The sequence below is a fragment of the Podarcis gaigeae genome (genome assembly GCF_964106915.1).
Source record: "Podarcis gaigeae genome assembly, chromosome: 4".
NCBI classification, from domain to species: domain Eukaryota; kingdom Metazoa; phylum Chordata; class Lepidosauria; order Squamata; family Lacertidae; genus Podarcis; species Podarcis gaigeae.
The window spans coordinates 91790001-91807879 of NC_139677.1; the positions used below are offsets into that span (position 1 = coordinate 91790001).

Sequence of the window (17879 nt, forward strand, 5' to 3'; positions counted from 1 at the left end):
TTAAAAACGGAAAAGCGTAATGCTGGTAGTCAACAAAAGAGGTTTCAAGACTGTCTCAAGGCAAATCTTTAAAAAAATGTAGTATAAACACTGACAACTGGGAAACCCTGGCCTGTGAATGTTCCAGTTGGAGAACAGCCTTTACCAAAGGTGTCATGGGCTTTGAAGACACTCGGACTCGGGATGCAAGGGAGAAATGTGCTAAGAGGAAGGCACACTTGGCAAATCCACACCCTGATCAACTCCTGCCCGGGAACCAATGTCCCCACTGTGGAAGGATGTGTGGATCCAGAACTGGCCGCCACAGTCACTTAGGAACTCATTGTTAAAACCGTGTTTATGGAAGACAATCTTACTCGGCTACGAGTGATCGCCAAAGAAGAAGAAGAGCTCTGCCTTCACAGCTGGAGGCAGTAATGCTTCCGAATGCCCGTCACGGGAAACCGCAGGAGCTGAGAATGGTCTTGAGCTCAGCTCTCGCTTGCAGGTTTCCCACAGGCATCTGGTAGCCCACTTGGGAGAGCAGGATGCTGGAAGAGATGGGCCACTGGTCCAATCTGGAAGGCTCTTCTTCTCTTCTCATTTGCAAATTTCTCACACTGATTTACTCCACCTATCTATATCATTGTTTGTGGCCTCACCCAGCCTGTGCTAACCACCATCCAGACTCAATTTCGACTGTCCATTGCCTTCCATTGCCATCACTGCCCACCCCTGCCCTGCCGCCACTTCAATTGCTGTCCTGAGCCCAACAAGGAAGAAAACCACTGAATTATACTCATTCAAAAGTGGATTTCATGCTCTTTATTCAGCTCATAGTGGTGAGGAGGAATGGAAGTTTCCCCGGAATGTCTGCTTTATATACATTATTTACACAATGGGCCCCACATGATTGGCTAATTCTGGGATTCTCCTGTAGGCCAATCAGGTTGCGGATTCCCTTTCACCTGGAGCTGGATTGGGTGGCTCCTGTGGACCAATCAGACTGCTGCATTCTGAATCTTATTGTTCTAGGACCAATCAGACTGCTGCATTTTGGATCCTGTTCAACTCAGTACACAACAACCAGAGTGTGTCTTTCTGCTTGTTTCATATGGGCTCATACACACTTTGTTTGTCTGTCAAAAGCACGGGTCCGAGCGGTTTTCTGTTTGTCCCATCACTTTTCCTGGGAAAGCCTGGGCCTCAGCTCTAAAATCAGAGGGAATGTGTGGAAGACCCAACTGACTTCGCACCAATTCAGAGGTAAAGAGCGGGTTTTCCTGGGAGCAAGCAGGAAATGAGTAGTGTGGATGAGCAGCTGCACTAAAGGACCAAGGTGGATCCAGAGATAAGCGAAACTGGCTTGGCTTAGCATAGCTAACAGCAACAGCACTTGCCATCCCTACAACCGCTGTTGGGCTTGTTTTCGTTAGGATGGCAGCACACCTGCAGTTTGGGGAACTGATCTAAGTGCCCTCAAGGCCCCTAGGCAGCACAGCCAGGATGCAGAATATACACCCCCAGTTGGTAACTAGGCTAAGTAACATCTACCTAGATTAGATATGCAGCAAATCCCAAGGAAAGTGGCACACTCAAAAGGGTTTCATTTGCATGTCAATAGGCAACACAGTCTCTATTTCCTGGAGGCGGCTTCTGCACAGAATGGCTGCCCTGAATCCCAGGAAGGAGCTGAAAAGATCTAGGCAGCCTGCTTTCTTGTCCTAGTAAAGATTGGCTTTTGCATAGCGGTCAAATTGATCCCACCTTCTCTTTCTGCAGCCTCCCCTTGTAGTTTCCAGCTATCGTGCTCCAATCTCTTAACAAGGAATGAAATTATAGCAATGTGAGCCCTGCCTGGGGGCCTCTCTCTTGAAAGCAACAAAGCAAGAATGATGTCCCACCTGCATTAAGCCAACGGGTACGGAAGACAAGCCACGCTTGGCCAGGTGCTATATTTCCCCCCTTGTTTACTTGAAACGAGTATGCAGTGGGGTCTGTTAAAGGAAAACAAGGGCGACCAAAATCTAACCATTTTATTCTGCTTGCTATGTTGCTCACTGGGTTACTGGTGGCTAGAATCTTATACCAGTTGAGCCTAATTAAGAGAAGAGTGGCCTCATTCAGCTATGCCCCCTTTGGCTTAGCTAAGTGCAAAACTGATCTGATATTTAGTGCATTAAATTGGCTTCTTTAAAGTAACAGCTTTGCTCCCCCCCCCCCCACTCCCAATCAGGGTGGGGAAAGGAGCCAGGGGACTGAATACAGTTCAGGGGGAAGATAAGATTAGCATACAGAAGGTCCCATGTTCAATGCTCAGCAACTCCAGGTAGCGTTAGGAGACACCCTTTTCCTGAAACCCTGCAGAGCCGCTGCCAGTCAGAATTGACATTATGGAGCTAGATGGGCCAATGGTCTAATACAGTACAAGGCAGCTTCCTGTGTTCCTATGTCTTGTAGGGAAAACAATGGAAATGGATATCCTGAAGGAAGGAGTGGCTGCTTGACTGGCACACCGAAGAGGTGCTGTCTGGATTGTAATTAAATAATAATAATGATGAGCACATTGGAAAATACAAGTTACTGAAAATGCAAGTACAGTAATATGTAAACATATCAAAAGAAGCAAGGAGGCTGGAATTGAGAATAGAACTCTCACTCATACCAAGGCATGAATATATATATATATATATATATATATATATATATATATATACACACACACACACACACACATACCACACAAACTATCTATATCTATATCTATATCTATATATACACACACACCCTCTCATTTACCTACTCATATTGAAATACAGTGGTACCTTGGGTTAAGTACTTAATTTGTTCTGGAGGTCCGTACTTAACCTGAAACTGTTCTTAACCTGAAGCACCACTTTAGCTAATGGGGCCTCCTGCTGCCGCCGCGCCGCCGGAACACAATTTCTGTTCTCATCCTGAAGCAAAGTTCTTAACCTGAGGTACTTTTTCTGGGTTAGTGGAGTCTGTAACCTGAAGTGTATGTAACCCGAGGTACCACTGTACTGCCCCTCAATGAGGCCAAATCTAGATTCACAAAATGTTTAGGCATATGCGTAACCCCGGCGTCCCCCCCAGATAAAAAGCACTGCATATATGAGAAAAATAATCCAAACTGTGGACAAACTGTATATACCTTTCTTGCTTCCAGAAATGCAAATATTGTTCCATGGTGCCACACAATTTGAGGCCTGACATGTACTATGATGGACGTATGTGCATTGATACGCCCGTTCACATCTTCTTTCAACTAGCAGAGTATTTGCCCTGACCAGCTTTTGTACGCCTGCCACTCCCACCCCCCAAACCCGGCTCTCTTTCCACCTTTATTTGAGGGAATTAACCGAGACATTTCAAAGCAGCTGATGTTTTGCAACAAGAATGAGAGGGCGACCTGACACAACTCGGCTGCGCTTTCCAAAGTCTCTATGCAAAGCAACGTCCATTTCAACTGGCTTTGACGCAGGAGAGGGAAGCCTGGTCAACACTCAGCTCCCCTTTTGTAATAAAATAAAATAAGTGAACGAATGAAAAAGAATTCTCTCCCTTTTCAAAAGGTGCTTTGTGCGTTCCAGACCTCAAAAAGAGGGCGATATTTGCTTGTGACCACTTTTATACGTTATGCTGGGACCAAAGAGTTGAGCTGAGCCAAGAGAGAAGAACGGGGCAATGAAAGCAAACAAGCAATTCAGCAAACGGCGTTTCCATGGAGAAATTGCTGAGCCAGCACAAAAGGGCGCAGATAAAAGTAGCGGTCAACCCAGCCGTACCCTTATTGTCGCATATAGATTTGAAAACACTGACACTCGAGCAATGCTAGGCAAGTGTGGGGTGGGGGTGTTTGAGAGGCACTTGGCCATCTGTTGCTAGGGATGACATCACCCCCCTCCATCGCTCGGGCTCACACTTTTATTTCTAGCATCGCGTCCGACTCATTAAACAGCACGGACTGTTCAGCGAGACCTCCACTGTCAGTGCTTGAGAGTCGGGATGCAATGGGGACGATCCATAAGCATTGGCCTGAGTTGGCAAGCAGGGACGTCCGTATCTGTAACAAGTGTGTGCTATCTTAAATTAAAGGTAAAGGGACCCCTGACCATTAGGTCTAGTCATGGCCAACTCTGGGGTTGAGGCGCTCATCTCGCTTTATTGGCCGAGGGAGCCGGTGTACAGCTTCTGGGTTATGTGGCCAGCATGACTAAACCGCTTCTGGCAAACCAGAGCAGCGCACGGAAACGACGTTTACCTTCCCGCCGGAGCAGTACCTATTTATCTACTTGTACTTTGACGTGCTTTTGAACTGCTAGGTTGGCAGGAGCAGGGACCGAACAACATGAGCTCACCTCGTTGCAGGGATTCGAACCACCGACCTTCTGATCGGCAAGTCCTAGGCTCTGTGGTTTAACCACCCGCCACCCACGTCCCTTTTTATCTTAAATTTTTTGGGGGGATCCATCATTTGCACCATTGCATTGGTCTGGAGAAGCAACGGTCGATGTTTTGCATCAGGGCTGGGTAGCCTGTCCAAACGTTGGTAGACCACAACTCCCATCATCCCTGTCCATTGGTCATGCCTGCTAGGGATGACAGAAGTTGGTAGCCTAGCAACACATGGAGAGCCATGGGTTCCCCATCCCCGTTTTATGCAAGTGCAGGTTTCCTTTTCTTTTCAAGAAGCAGGAACTGGTCTGCCTGATATCAAAGGAATGTCTAGACCGCAAACTGAAGCCCGTTCCAACCTTGCTTAGTTTGGCTTCCAACAAGGACATCTGGAAACTGTATTTCTAGGAAGCCTTCCCCAACTTGCTGTCCTCCAGGTCCTGGGGCTATAGCTTCCATCAGCTCCATCCAGCCAAAGGTCAGGGATTGTAAGAGATGCAGGCTCTGTTAGAAACTGAAATAGGAAAGCTAGGAGCTAAATAGCATCTTAAGCCTAGGTTATGGGCGCAACAACGAAATGTCTAGGCGGCGTTTTTTTCTTATAACAAGAACACTAAGCTGAAAATGAATAAATTTTTCACATGGTCTAGTCCATGGGTGGGCAAACTAAGGCCCGGGAGCTGGATTCATCCCAATTGACTTCTCAATCCAGCCCGCGGACGGTCCGGGAATCAGTGTGTTTTTACATGAGTAGAATGTGCCCTTTTATTTAAAATGCATCCCTGGGTTATTTGTGGAGCCTGCCTGATGTTTTTACATGAGTAGAATGTGTTCTTTTATTTAAAATGCAACTCTGGGATATTTATGGGGCATAGGAATTTCCCCCCAAAAAATATAGTCTGCCCCCCCACAAGGTCTGAGGGACAGTTGACCGGCCCCCTGCTGAAAAAGTTTGCTGACTCCTGGTCTAGTCTTTCCCCCGCCCACCCCTCTAATATTCTTAAGAGGGTCTCTTCTCCAGTCTTCAGAATGTAGCTTGAAGTGGGGAGGCAGAAAAAGGTCCTCCTTTCCTTCTACTCTGCAGTCTTAGGCACAGAGCTCAGAAACAATGGGAGTTTTGAACACTCGATGCTGGCCAAAACATATAGGTGCTGACCTTTAAAGTCCTAAACGGCCTTGGCCCAGTAGACCTGAAGGAGCGTCTCCAACCCCATTATTCAGCCCAGACATTGAGATCCAGCACGAAGGGCCTTCTGGTGGTTCCCTCACTGCAAGAAGTGAAACTACAGGGAACCAGACAGAGGGCCTTCTCAGTAGTGATGCCCACCCTGTGGAACGCCCTCCCATCAGATGTCAAGGAAATGAGCAACTATCCTACTTTTAAAAGACATCTGAAGGCAGCCCTGTTTAGGGAAGCCTTTTAGGGTTTAATGTTTTGTTATGTTTTTATATATGCTGGAAGCCACCCAGAGTAGCTGGGGCAACACAGTCAGATGGATGGGGTATAACATAATAATAATAATAATAATAATAATAATAATAATAATAATAATAATAATAATATCCCTGAGCTACAGCATCTTGTCTTGAGGCAGTGGGTCACCTCACAGTCAAAATAAAGCAGACTGGTGCCTTGACCCAGATTGGTGCATGCAATATAGTCACTCTCATCACATGTGGGAAACAATGAGCCAGGACTCTCCAAGAAAGAATAATCTGGGTCACATATGGAGCAATACAAACCCAAAATCTGCTGGGACAAGCAAGTTAGGATCCATCAGATCTGCAGCTCAGCTGGCCAATTCTTGGCTCAAGCAGCAATATGCCAGCATAACTAGCACAACTGGGGCTCACCCAGCTGAGTCAAGACCAGTAGAAAAAATGGGTGTTCTGGGAGAGTAGCAGGACTGGGCAGGTGCAATAATATTGGAACACAACTCAGTTTGGCTCAATCACACAATCCGGCAACCCAGCACTGGCAAAACGGGTGGCACAAATCAAACTCTTATTTTGAAGACTTTTAATGTCTCTGCAGGTTTAGGCCAGCTCAACTGGAAGTAGTCTACATTGAATAGAGTTTAGCATTGGCGATTTACACCAGCTTCTTATATTTAGGAGATTGCTCTCTCTAAATTTGGTTATGCTCCTATTTAATGAGTGGGATTTAAGTTATGTCACGGCTAACTTGTTCCATCGATTTCAATGCGACCTAATGTAGTCTGGCGTTAGGAAGAAGTCGCCATCAGTAAATCAAGCTAGTAGCGCAGATGAGCTCAGCGACAGGGCGAAAAGTAGACCTCATCATACCGCGCACCAAAATATAAATTCTGCACGGGGCAAAATGCACACTCTGAGCTGACTTTATTGCTTGTGTTTTTGGCATGAATTTGTACATATCCAGAGGTCTCTCTGTGTTCCAACGCCTCCAGTAGAGCACACTTATCGACAAAGACATTATTTGGGGGATGAGCTTCACCTGGGTAGCTTCTGTGCCATCAAGGGACTGCTGGGTAGGGATTGCTGCTTGAACATTTTTCTGCATGGGACCAATGAAGCCTGCTTTATTTGAAAGGAGCCACATAGCGAAGTCGAAGTGAAATTCCACACACATGGAATCGCGGAGGGTGCACAAATCCCTTTATCACAAAGCGTAGCACGGCTTAAACTTCCTGACATTCCCAGCCCAACCCAGGGCTTCATGTGCTAGGAGAGCCGGTACGAATGGCAGGAGCACTCTGGCACGCTAAAGGCATTAAACTTTCAGAGAGATGAAATGAAACATGACAAATTACTTAGCGAGTCCACAAAACTGTATAGACCAGAACACACTAGGGTCCTATTATTCATCCACCTTCTCTTCCAGTTTAAGAAAAGAAGAAGAATAAAGCAAGCAAGCACAGAACCTGGTTTCATTTGGCAAAAAAAGGTTTCACTGCTTATGCAGTCGGTTTTTTAAGTGCTGCTGATTCTTTTATGAAAGGAGAGGCATCTTGGGGTCTAAACCAGGTTGCAATCTCAGCTATCAGTATCTTTAAATCCCAGATTCCCCCCACCCCGCACCTGCTATTTATATTTTATAAGATTCCTTTCAATAAAATTAAATGTTTCAAAATATATGTAGCAGCAGCTGAAAAGAGTAGTCTCAGATCCCTCTATCCATCTCCCCTGTGCAAATACAGGGCTGAGTTCTGAAACAAGGGGTTTGCGTGCTGTGAAATAATTTTGCCCACCTTCAAAATGCACCCTCCCAGTTTTGGCAGTCATTTGAGGGTCTCATGAAACAGAGCCCTCGCTCTGGCTTGGCTTCATTATATTGTAGCATAGCCAAATCTGACTGGCTGCATAGCACTGCAAAGTCAAAATGCTGGTACCTGATTGGCTGGATCATGTAGTGGGGGTGGGGGAATAATTCTTTTTAGGGGGGAGAAATGTGTCAAAGGCAGTGCCAAGATTGGCAGTGAACAGAAAAAACAACAACGATGGTGTAAGACAGGCATAGGCAAACTCGGCCCTCCAGATATTTTGGGACTACAACTCCCATCACCCTTGACCACTGGTCCTGTTAGCTAGGGATGATGGGAGTTGTAGTCCCAGAACATATGAAGAGCCTGGTGTAAGACAAGTTTCTGGGTTTTTTTGGAGAATGTTTCAGGAGCACCAAATCTTCCCCTTTCCACACTGAAAATATGAAGCTATGAAAATTCAGTTCAGCACCAATGCTATCCAGTATGTAAAAACATGTGATATGCCACCATCCATTTTCTGTGCCTTCACAAATTGTGCCCAGTGAAATACACTCTAACGGAGGGAAAAATCAAAGAATAATGATGTCACTTTATTGGATGGGGAACTTTCAAGGACAGCCATGTGCCTTGTACAACCTCTAGGGACGCCATAACAAGCCAACAGGCACATTTCTCCCGCCCCCTAAATATGAACTAGGTAAACTTTGCAAAACTACAAAGTATGAGAGGAAGCCACAGTCAACTATCAAAAGCTATCCCCATAACAATTTTGATCACACACCAGTTTAGTACAGTGGTACTTCGGGTTACATATGCTTCAGGTTACAGACTCCGCTAACCCATAAATAGTACCTCGGGTTAAGAACTTTGCTTCAGGATGAGAACAGAAATTGTGCTCTAGCGGCGCGGCGGCAGCAGGAGGCCCCATTAGCTAAAGTGGTGGTTCAGGTTAAGAACAGTTTCAGGTTACGAACAGACCTCTGGAACGAATTAAGTACTTAACCCGAGGTACCACTGTACAGTCATACCTCGGGTTACAGATGTCTCGTGTTGCGCACTGCGCTATACCCGGAAGTACAGGAACGAGTTACTTCCAGGTTTTGGCACTTGCATGTGTGCAGAAGCGCTAAATCGTGCTATGTGCAGAAGCACTGAATCGTGACCCGCGTGTGCGCAGACGTGGGCTGCAGGTTGCGAACGCTGCAGGTTGTGAACGTGCTTCCTGCATGGATCACGTTTGCAACCCGAGCGTCCACTGTACAAATCATTTCCCTCAGTGTTAGCTTTGCAACCTATATTCGTTGTTAGAAAACAATGTTAAAAAATTACAATGGGAAGGATCATTTTCTACATTACATCTTCCTAGAAAGCAGATGTACGTCTTACATGGGTGCAGAATTTGGGTCCCCGAGAAATTTCGGCTCTTATTCAAACGAAAGCCCAAGATCCTAGTGCCTGAGAGTAGGCCTTGTCTGGGAAATACCTGCCAGAATCTCAGAAGACGAAAAGGTAGCAGAATAATATGCCTGGCGCTTATTCAACCACGAGCATCGCTACAATTATACGAAACAGGAATAACAACGGAGAGGGAGAACTAAGATACAAGAACATGCACAAATATTGGGGAAAGGTTTGTGGTTTTTTGTAATCTCAGGGAGCCATTGTTTTGAAAGCACCCCTGCACCTAAAGGTAAAGGTAAAGGTACCCCTGCCCATACGGGCCAGTCTTGCCAGACTCTGGGGTTGTGCGCCCATCTCACTCAAGAGGCCAGGGGCCAGCGCTGTCCGGAGACACTTCCGGGTCACGTGGCCAGCGTGACAAAGCTGCATCTGGCGAGCCAGAGCCGCACACGGAAACGCCGTTTACCTCCCCGCTGGTAAGCGGTCCCTATTTATCTACTTGCACCCGGAGGTGCTTTCGAACTGCTAGGTTGACAGGCGCTGGGACCGAGCAGCGGGAGCGCACCCCGCCGCAGGGATTCGAACCGCCGACCTTTCGATCGGCAAGTCCTAGGCGCTGAGGCTTTAACCCACAGCGCCACCTGCGTCCCCCACCCCTGCACCTACTCACTCTGCAAAAAAAAAAAAACCCTTCACTATTTCTAACAAACATATGCTGGAGCTTTCAGAAACAGGGGCTACGCCTACGCTTCCCACAAGTTCAACGACACCTTGGTAACTGGGAAATTCTTCCCTCCGTCACCTTGCAGGTTGAGCGTGCCTCTTATCCTGCCTGTCACCACACTCACGCCAGCTCCAAATAATAGCTCCTGGCACACGACGCTCATATATTGTAACACATTAACAGCAAGCTGTGAGGAGCTGGCAAGTCAGAAGTAAATTGCTGGCACGGATTTTTATGAGGGTTTTTTCGGGGGGGGGGGCAGGGAGGAATAATGTGATTAGTTGCGGTTCAATAACTGAACATATAGTGTGGTGGCGGGGGCAGGGAGAGAGGGAGGGAGGGGAAAGTTTGCATATCTCCAGTTCAGAAAACTCTACGTGAGGGACAACTCTGCAATGAAACTCACAAGGAACTGTCAGTTACGATGAATCTTTTTTCTTTTCTAATTATTCAATTTTCTTTTTCATTCATTACATACATCTCATCTCCATAACATTTACTATACATTCCTTCCTCCCTCGCCTCCTAGGCTTCCTCCAACTTCCACTTCTGGTTTGTTTCTCCTTTCGCCCACCTTAAAGGTAAAGGTAAAGGGACCCCTGACCATTAGGTCCAGTCGTAGCCGACTCTGGGGTTGCGGCGCTCATCTTGCTTTATTGGCCGAGGAAGCCGGCATACAGCTTCCGGGTCGTGTGGCCAGCGTGACTAGGCCGCTTCTGGCAAACCAGAGCAGTGTACGAAAACGCAGTTTACCTTCCCGCCGGAGCGGTACCTATTTATCTACTTGCACTTTGACGTGCTTTCGAACTGTTGGGTTGGCAGGAGCAGGGACAGAGCAATGGGAGCTCACCCTGTCGTGGGGATTCGAACCACCGACCTTCTGGTCGGCAAGTCCTAGGCTCTGTGGTTTAACCCACAGGGCCACCTGCGTCCCTTGCTACCTCCTAAAAGAAAAAATACTAATAACATTTTTGTACAGTAACATCAAACCTAAAAATAAAAATGAATACACCATATTATTTCCCTATCTTCTACACATTTTATATTACTAATGATGTGAATGTTTATTTAAGTCAGTTACGTGGTATCTGAGTAAGCCAGAGTGAGGCAGAACCTTCGCCCAAGATCATTGGGAGCTGTTGCTACTGAAGTTTCCCCCGTCTCTTTGTGATGTGGGGATGAGTGGGATTTGAGATGGATTTTTACAGCACGGACTGCTCCCCCAAGGGTTCATTGTGACATGGTGAACATTGTGTTTGTTTTCCTGATTATAATGCCAATGTTTCTGCCCTGTTTTCCAACATTCCTTTCACACAGCAGTGCCTGTCCTGTTACGGAACTGTGGCTTTTTTCTTTTTCTTTCTTTTTTACCAATATACAGGCAGCTCTCCGTTTACATGGGGGTCACAACCTGAGGCACCGCACGTTAAGTGAAATTGCATATGTTGGGAACATCATCGGAAAAGCCTGCAAACACCTGGTACAGGCAACTCCCCATTTACGTGGGGGGTTACTTTCTGAAGTACCTCTAAACCTCTGGAAATCCTTCAAAAACTTTTTTTAAAAAAACAAGAATTCAATTGCTCCTTCCAAACCTCCTTGCTCAAAATCCAACTCTCCACAGGTCTCAAAGTTCGTCGGAAGGGCTCCTGGGACTCCACTTGCAAAGGCTCATGAGATTGCTAGATGCTGTTTTCATGCCGTTTTGCACTCTCTGAGGGCTGTTTTCGCCCCTTTTGGTGCCGCTTCTGTGTTTGCAGCAATGCACGTATGCGCGGTCATGCGTGCCTTGAATGCACGTAAAAGGGGAATTGCCTGTACCAGCTTCTTGTGCTAAATTTCATGCGCAATAGTGGCTGTGGCATGACCAAAAAATGAACATCACTGGACAAGACCCTTACTCTCCCACCCTCTCCGCAGATGTGTGCTTCTGTTCCCCCCATGCTTACTCCATGAAAACAGCAGTAAAGAACTGTCTGCTGGTATATTGTCCCAAATTTTGTCACTTTACTCCAGGTTAGGAAGGCTGCAAACTGTTTTTCTTTTCTTTCCTGGAATCAAACAGCATGGAAGTGAGCACTCAACAAGCACCGTACTTTTCTGGGAGTGTCATTTATGTTGCATGAAAACTCAAATATAACACAGTTATTAGCATTTAGGGAAATTTGGGGATATGGAATGAAATGTCATGTCGTCAGTCAGTCATGTCGTCAGTCGTGTCGTCTTCCAAAGCATGCCATTCCACTCCAGGTTTTCCTCACTTCCCCAACAGTCAGCCTGCATCTGAGAATGCTCAGTCATCAGGGGGCAGTTTTCCAATCTCCATACAAGAGTTTCTTCTATTATGGTTCTGCAAACCTTCAGTTCCACTCCCTCCAAGCCTGCTGATGCCTTTCTCTTGCGCATAGATGGTACCCATCAGTTCTGTCTACACAAGGATCTAAGAACGAGCTCTCTATTGCTTTGTAGGATCATTACATTTTAAGACTAATGAACTATTGAAAGCCATCAAAGCACAAGCCCTGTAGCAAGTTCTTCAGTACCCAACACTCCTAATTTGTACATACTCCCAATTAGCATGCAATGCTCCTAATTAGCCAGTGTTACTAATTAGCATGCAACCACCACCATCACTGCGGTAGGTGATGCAGTCTGATCATTGCTCGGGCCACTGCGTCATTATGTACACTGAGGGGCAGTGACTCTCCTGGGCTTCAAAGGTATCTCCCCCTTCTACCTGGAGATGCCAGGGACTTAACCTGGGACCTTCTGTAAGCAAAGCATGTGCTTCTCCACTGAGATATTGCATTCCTGTGCCATGTTAGGGAATGGGAGTGTGTACTGTTCCCCAGGTACCGTATTTTTCGCTCTATAGGACGGGCCGGACCATAGGAGGGGAAGAACAAGGGGGGGAAATTCTCCCCCTCTATGCTCAGTGCCCCTTCAGCGAAGGGGCAGGAGAAACGGAGCCCCTTCCATTTCTCCTCCCGCTTCGCTGAAGGGGCGCTACGCAAAGAGGAAAAGCTACGCAGCGCTTCTCCAGCGAAGCAAAGCCTGGAGAGCAAGAGGGATCAGTGTGCACCGACCCCTCTCACTCTCCAGGCTTCAGGCGGATAGTCCGCAAGACTTCGGAGCGCAGCGGGAACTCCTGCTGCGCTCCGAAGGCTTGCGGATAGCTGCCTGAAGCCCACAGAGTGCAGCAGGAGTTCCCGCTGCGCTCCGGGAGCTTCAGGCGGCTTCAGCGAAAGCAACGCGAAGCCTCTGGAGCACGGGGGGAGCTCTCCCTCTGCACTTTGGAGGCTTCGCGTTGCTATCGCTGAAGCCAAGAAGCCTGCATTTGCTCCATAGGACGCACACACATTTCCCCTTAATTTTTGGAAGGGGAAAAGTGTGTCCTATAGAGCGAAAAATACAGTAGTTTTCACTGATGCTCTGAAGAGTCGCCTAACAGGTGGCTTTGAACTAGCAGTAAGAACTTCTATGAATGGAAAGTGGAGTGCCCAATTTTTGCCAGTCATCCAACCCACTTCGGAACCCAATAAAAGCTGCTCCTGGGGGTTGGGGGAATCTCTGGAGGAGTGTGGGGCATGGCACAGAGGGCTGAAGGACATGCAAGAATCAGATGCCCTGCCTTGCATGAATGGAAACACAAAGCAGTGTTGCAAAGCCGTCAGATGTTTCAAAGAATACTGCAGCAGATGATCAGTACCGGTTTGTGAGATGTCCAGTAACCATGTACAGTGGTACCTTGGGTTACGTGCGCTTCAGGTTACATACGCTTCAGGTTACAGACTCCGCTAACCCAGGAATAGTGCTTCAGGTTAAGAACTTTGCTTCAGGATGAGAACAGAAATCGTGCTCCGGCGGCGCGGCGGCAGCAGGAGGCCCCATTCGCTAAAGTGGTGCTTCAGGTTAAGAACAGTTTCAGGTTAAGAACGCACCTCCGGAACAAATTAAGTACTTAACCCGAGGTACCACTGTAATCAGACCAACGCGAGCACTATCTTTTCCAATGTTTGCCCAGCTCTAGAAAGAGGTAAGCATGGCCAGCCATCATTTACATATTCAAATTAAGGTCTTTATTAAGGAACATTACCACGTTAGGATTTCTTGACCTACCTGAAGGAGGGTATCTACTAGTCATCAGCCACGTTTGGTTTTTGACACATTTACTGAAGTCCACAATTTACTTCAAATTACTTATCTATGGGCTTGTGAGATTATTGAATCCTTATTACGCTATCTTCACCTTGATTAATGTTTGGACTACTGCTGGTTATCACAGATATAGTCTACCAAGCAGAATATAGTGACTTATTAAAATGGATGGCCACAGAATTAAGGGACAGGGCAACTCGGGGGGAATCTTAGCCCTGAAATTTGTTTTCAATACCAGAACCGAGCTCAGCTCACAGGCCTTTCACACAAAACCAATTTTTGATTTCTCCTCAAGCTTTGTCTCATAGGCCAAAGAAAAGTTGTGTAGAAGCAATAAAGGGCAAGAAAGGAGCAACTGGAGGATAGGGGCACAGGAAGGGCCAAACATTTCTCTCAATCCTAAACACATTTAATTAGAAGTAAGTCTCATTGATTCCAGTTAACATACTTCCAAGGCATGTGTTTAGGATCACAGCTCTGGCCTAATTATCTAAACATCATGATGCTCCACAGGCTGCCTGGATAAGATTGCTCTATAGATTGAGATAGAGAAGAAATTTGGTTTTGTCTGCATTTAAGAGAGAAATTACCTAATTCATACTTTTTGACTGAATACAGCTACCTTTCAAGATTCATACTTCTCAGAATCTTGGGATGCCGTTTTCTAGCCAATTGTTGCGAATAAAAATGTGCAAATTACAGGAAATGATACATACAAATGCATACCTTAGCGAGCATGTAATATAAATGCATCGTGTTAGGGGAAACGGCTTCTAAAAAATGTGTATTAGTAAGAAGCACATAGAAAAAATGGTGTATTATGAGAAAATGCTGATAAATTTTCATGAGGGCTTTTTTTTAATCTGTTCAAAAATTGCTGAGCTGAAGTTAAGGGACGGGGAATGAGAAAGTCACATAAACTGATATAGACAGGTGCATCCAAACTACTTTTAGAAAAAAAAACAAGCTCAACTACATAGTGAAACCAGAATGCAAGCTCACATTCATATCACAATCTTACTCTCCCCCCCCCCCCCACCAACCTAAAACACTCACACATGGGATGTTTGGAAGCCATATTTTGGCAGACTCTTAAAACCACGAAGGTCTTGTTGACTTACAACATCATCTTAAGAGTCGAATGATGTCCATCCTAGAGGGAAATCAACACACACACCTTTAAGTTTTGATAAAACACAGCAACTCTTTTGCAGCACGAGAGCGAGCAGAGATTTTTTTTTAAGGTACAAAGAAAACCCGATCAGAGCTTTTCAACATGGCAGGTTATTCCCTTATTGAGGCCCAACGTATTGCAGCATCAAATGTCAACATCAAAACAATATAGGGGGAAAAAATAATTACAGACAGTGTTAGTGTTGTAAGCTGATAAGGACCAGATGGTCTTTTGTATTTATGGTTTGCTTTGTGCATACAAATGTGTTGGGGATCTAATTAGCCTTCTCCAAAACTCAAACTGGGTAATTACTATCATTATCCCCTTTTCAAATAAATCTGAAGTCTAAACTGCAATTAAGTTTTTTTCCCCATTTTGTTTTTTTACAGTTTTGTAGTCACACATTTTAAGGATTGTTCATTGGAATCCTTTTGCCAACGCCCCTCAAACACCCCCCCCCCTTCTAATGGTGAGTGGCATAAAATGCCCTAGCTTGATTTGGTGTGTTTTTTTTATAAGCAGAGTGGGTAGGAATGAAGGAAAACAGTAAGTCAGCAATATATATATTGTTGGTGATTCAGTATTTTCCAGACAAACATTGACTCTCTTGTTCTCACAGTAGTGCCACTTCCATTCACATGGAGTTCACATCTACATCATACATCCAAAGCACAATTAATGCACATTGAAAGGGCCTGCCTTCTTCCAGATAATCCTGGGAACTTTAGTTTGTTAAGGGTGTCTGTAATTGCAGCTCCTGTGAGTGGCAAACTACAACTCCCAGAGTTATTTGGAAGAAGTTGTGTGCTTTTAACAATATGGTATGGATGTGACCTTATTTATAGTTCGGGAAAGAAGGAAAGAAAGAAGAAAGAAAGAAAGAAAGAAAGAAAGAAAGAAAGAAAGAAAGAAAGAAAGAAAGAAAGAAAATGAAAATCTCCATGAAATTATTTCAATCTTTTCTGGATGATGAGAGGTGTTTTGAGACTTCCCAGCCTTGTCCCGAGGAAGAGCCCTGACGTTGTGATTCTCCACAGTAGCATCTCCTGGAAGCTGCACAACTCTGCAACTTTCTGTACAGTATCTCTATGTCTTTGAAACGGAGAAATTTCACCACTGGCTAAACCTCAGTTGAGAACATAGTGGCTGCCTTTCTTCCTTGGAAATGGTGTGCTAAGAGGTATGTATATGAAAATGTAGTTGCAGAAGCTGAAGATTACAACTGCTTCTTCAAGAAGCATTCCCCTTGTTCAATTTACTTTGGAGTAAATGATCCTGGGGGGAATATTCATTATCTAATGCAAACTTATTTATCAGGGTGGTAAGGGTGGAGGGGTAAGATATCAAACACCATCTGGCAGAGCTTCTGGTGCCCTAGATTCCTCCACTGATTAAGAAAATTATAAATTATTATATCCAAAATAATCCACTACTAGTTACAGAGAATTGTGCTGCCTTTCCAAAAGTGTGAACATTGTTGTAATGCATAAAGACTTTGGGACTTTTGCTGCAGGCAACATTCGGTTATGAAAAACATGTACATTTTTGCAGATATGTTTTTGTATTTCTGCTGCTAGGCCTTAGAGCAAATTATTAGAGTATTGTTAAGCCCCCACCACCACCCATTTACCATCCCACACACAGCCCCCTCTCCTTTGTTTCCCTTAATGGCCCATCACCCAGGCGATCACCTTGACACAGGAAGCCAGCTTGGCTTATGTTTTAACACTTGATAGATCCAGACGTTCGAAGGATCTTCCATACAGCCTACTTCCAACCCCTCAATCCCCCGCCAGGAAATAAAAACTCATAACAAAATGATATGCTTGTCTGGCCCATTAACTTCTACACAACTATTTAGCCATTGTTATGGGCTTGTTACAGATTTATCTTGAAATACTGTGAAAACTTTTCTGATGTAGCTGTGTACCACTTTGAACAAGTCATGGATAAACAGCATACAAATTGTTGATGTTCCTCCTCTAACATTGGATAACACCTGCAAAATTTGCACATCTCCAATTCGTGTAGGGGGGGACGCGGGTGGCACTGTGGGTTAAACCACAGAGCCTAGGACTTGCTAATCAGAAGGTCGGCGGTTCGAATCCCCGCAAAGGGGTGAGCTACCGTTGCTCGGTCCCTGCTCCTGCCAACCTAGCAGTTCGAAAGCACGTCAAAGTGCAAGTAGATAAACAGGTACCGCTCTGGCGGGAAGGTAAACGGCGTTTCGGTGCGCTGCTCTGGTTTGCCAGAAGCGGCTTAGTCATGCTGGCCACATGAGCCGGAAGCTGTAATCCGGCTCCCTCGGCGAGATGAGCGCCGCAACCCCAGAGTCAGCCACGACTGGACCTAATGGTCAGGGGTCCCTTTACCTTTACTTCGTGTAGGAGAGAGGGCAGAAGTTATGCACAAACTGCCCAACACACAAGGTAAATGGGCAGGCTTATTTGCTTGTGTGTGTGTGTGTGTGTGTGTGTGTGGTTCAGAAATTATCCAGCAAACCTATTAAACCTGGGAGATACAAACATGTGCCTTAGGGAAGAGTGTCAGGTTGTACGAAAGTGATTCATCAATAGGTCCATCTGGCTGCAAAGTACGAGAGAGGTGCAGAGTTTTGTATTTCTATATAACTGAAAAAACTGGCACGTAGCCACATTGTAAATTCTCATATGCTCGAAGTAGTAATTGCTTATGAGATAAGAAGCGGCTGGTAATTCTTTTTTACGAGATAAGAAGCAGCACTCATTCTAATTGACTTTCGAATCTGCCCCAATAGGCA

General features: G+C 45.6%; 1 protein-coding gene and 1 long non-coding RNA gene across 2 annotated transcripts in view; one reads left to right on the plus strand and one right to left on the minus strand.

Annotated features, from left to right (window-relative positions):
• The window catches only part of FAT3 (FAT atypical cadherin 3), a 478212-nt gene that overhangs the window by 195118 nt on the left and 265215 nt on the right, over window positions 1-17879 (minus strand). The window lies entirely within an intron of this gene.
• Window positions 1026-2547, plus strand: LOC310843972. Its single transcript, XR_014563839.1, has 3 exons — window positions 1026-1245; window positions 1762-1928; window positions 2440-2547. It is a non-coding gene; the product is annotated as an uncharacterized lncRNA (long non-coding RNA).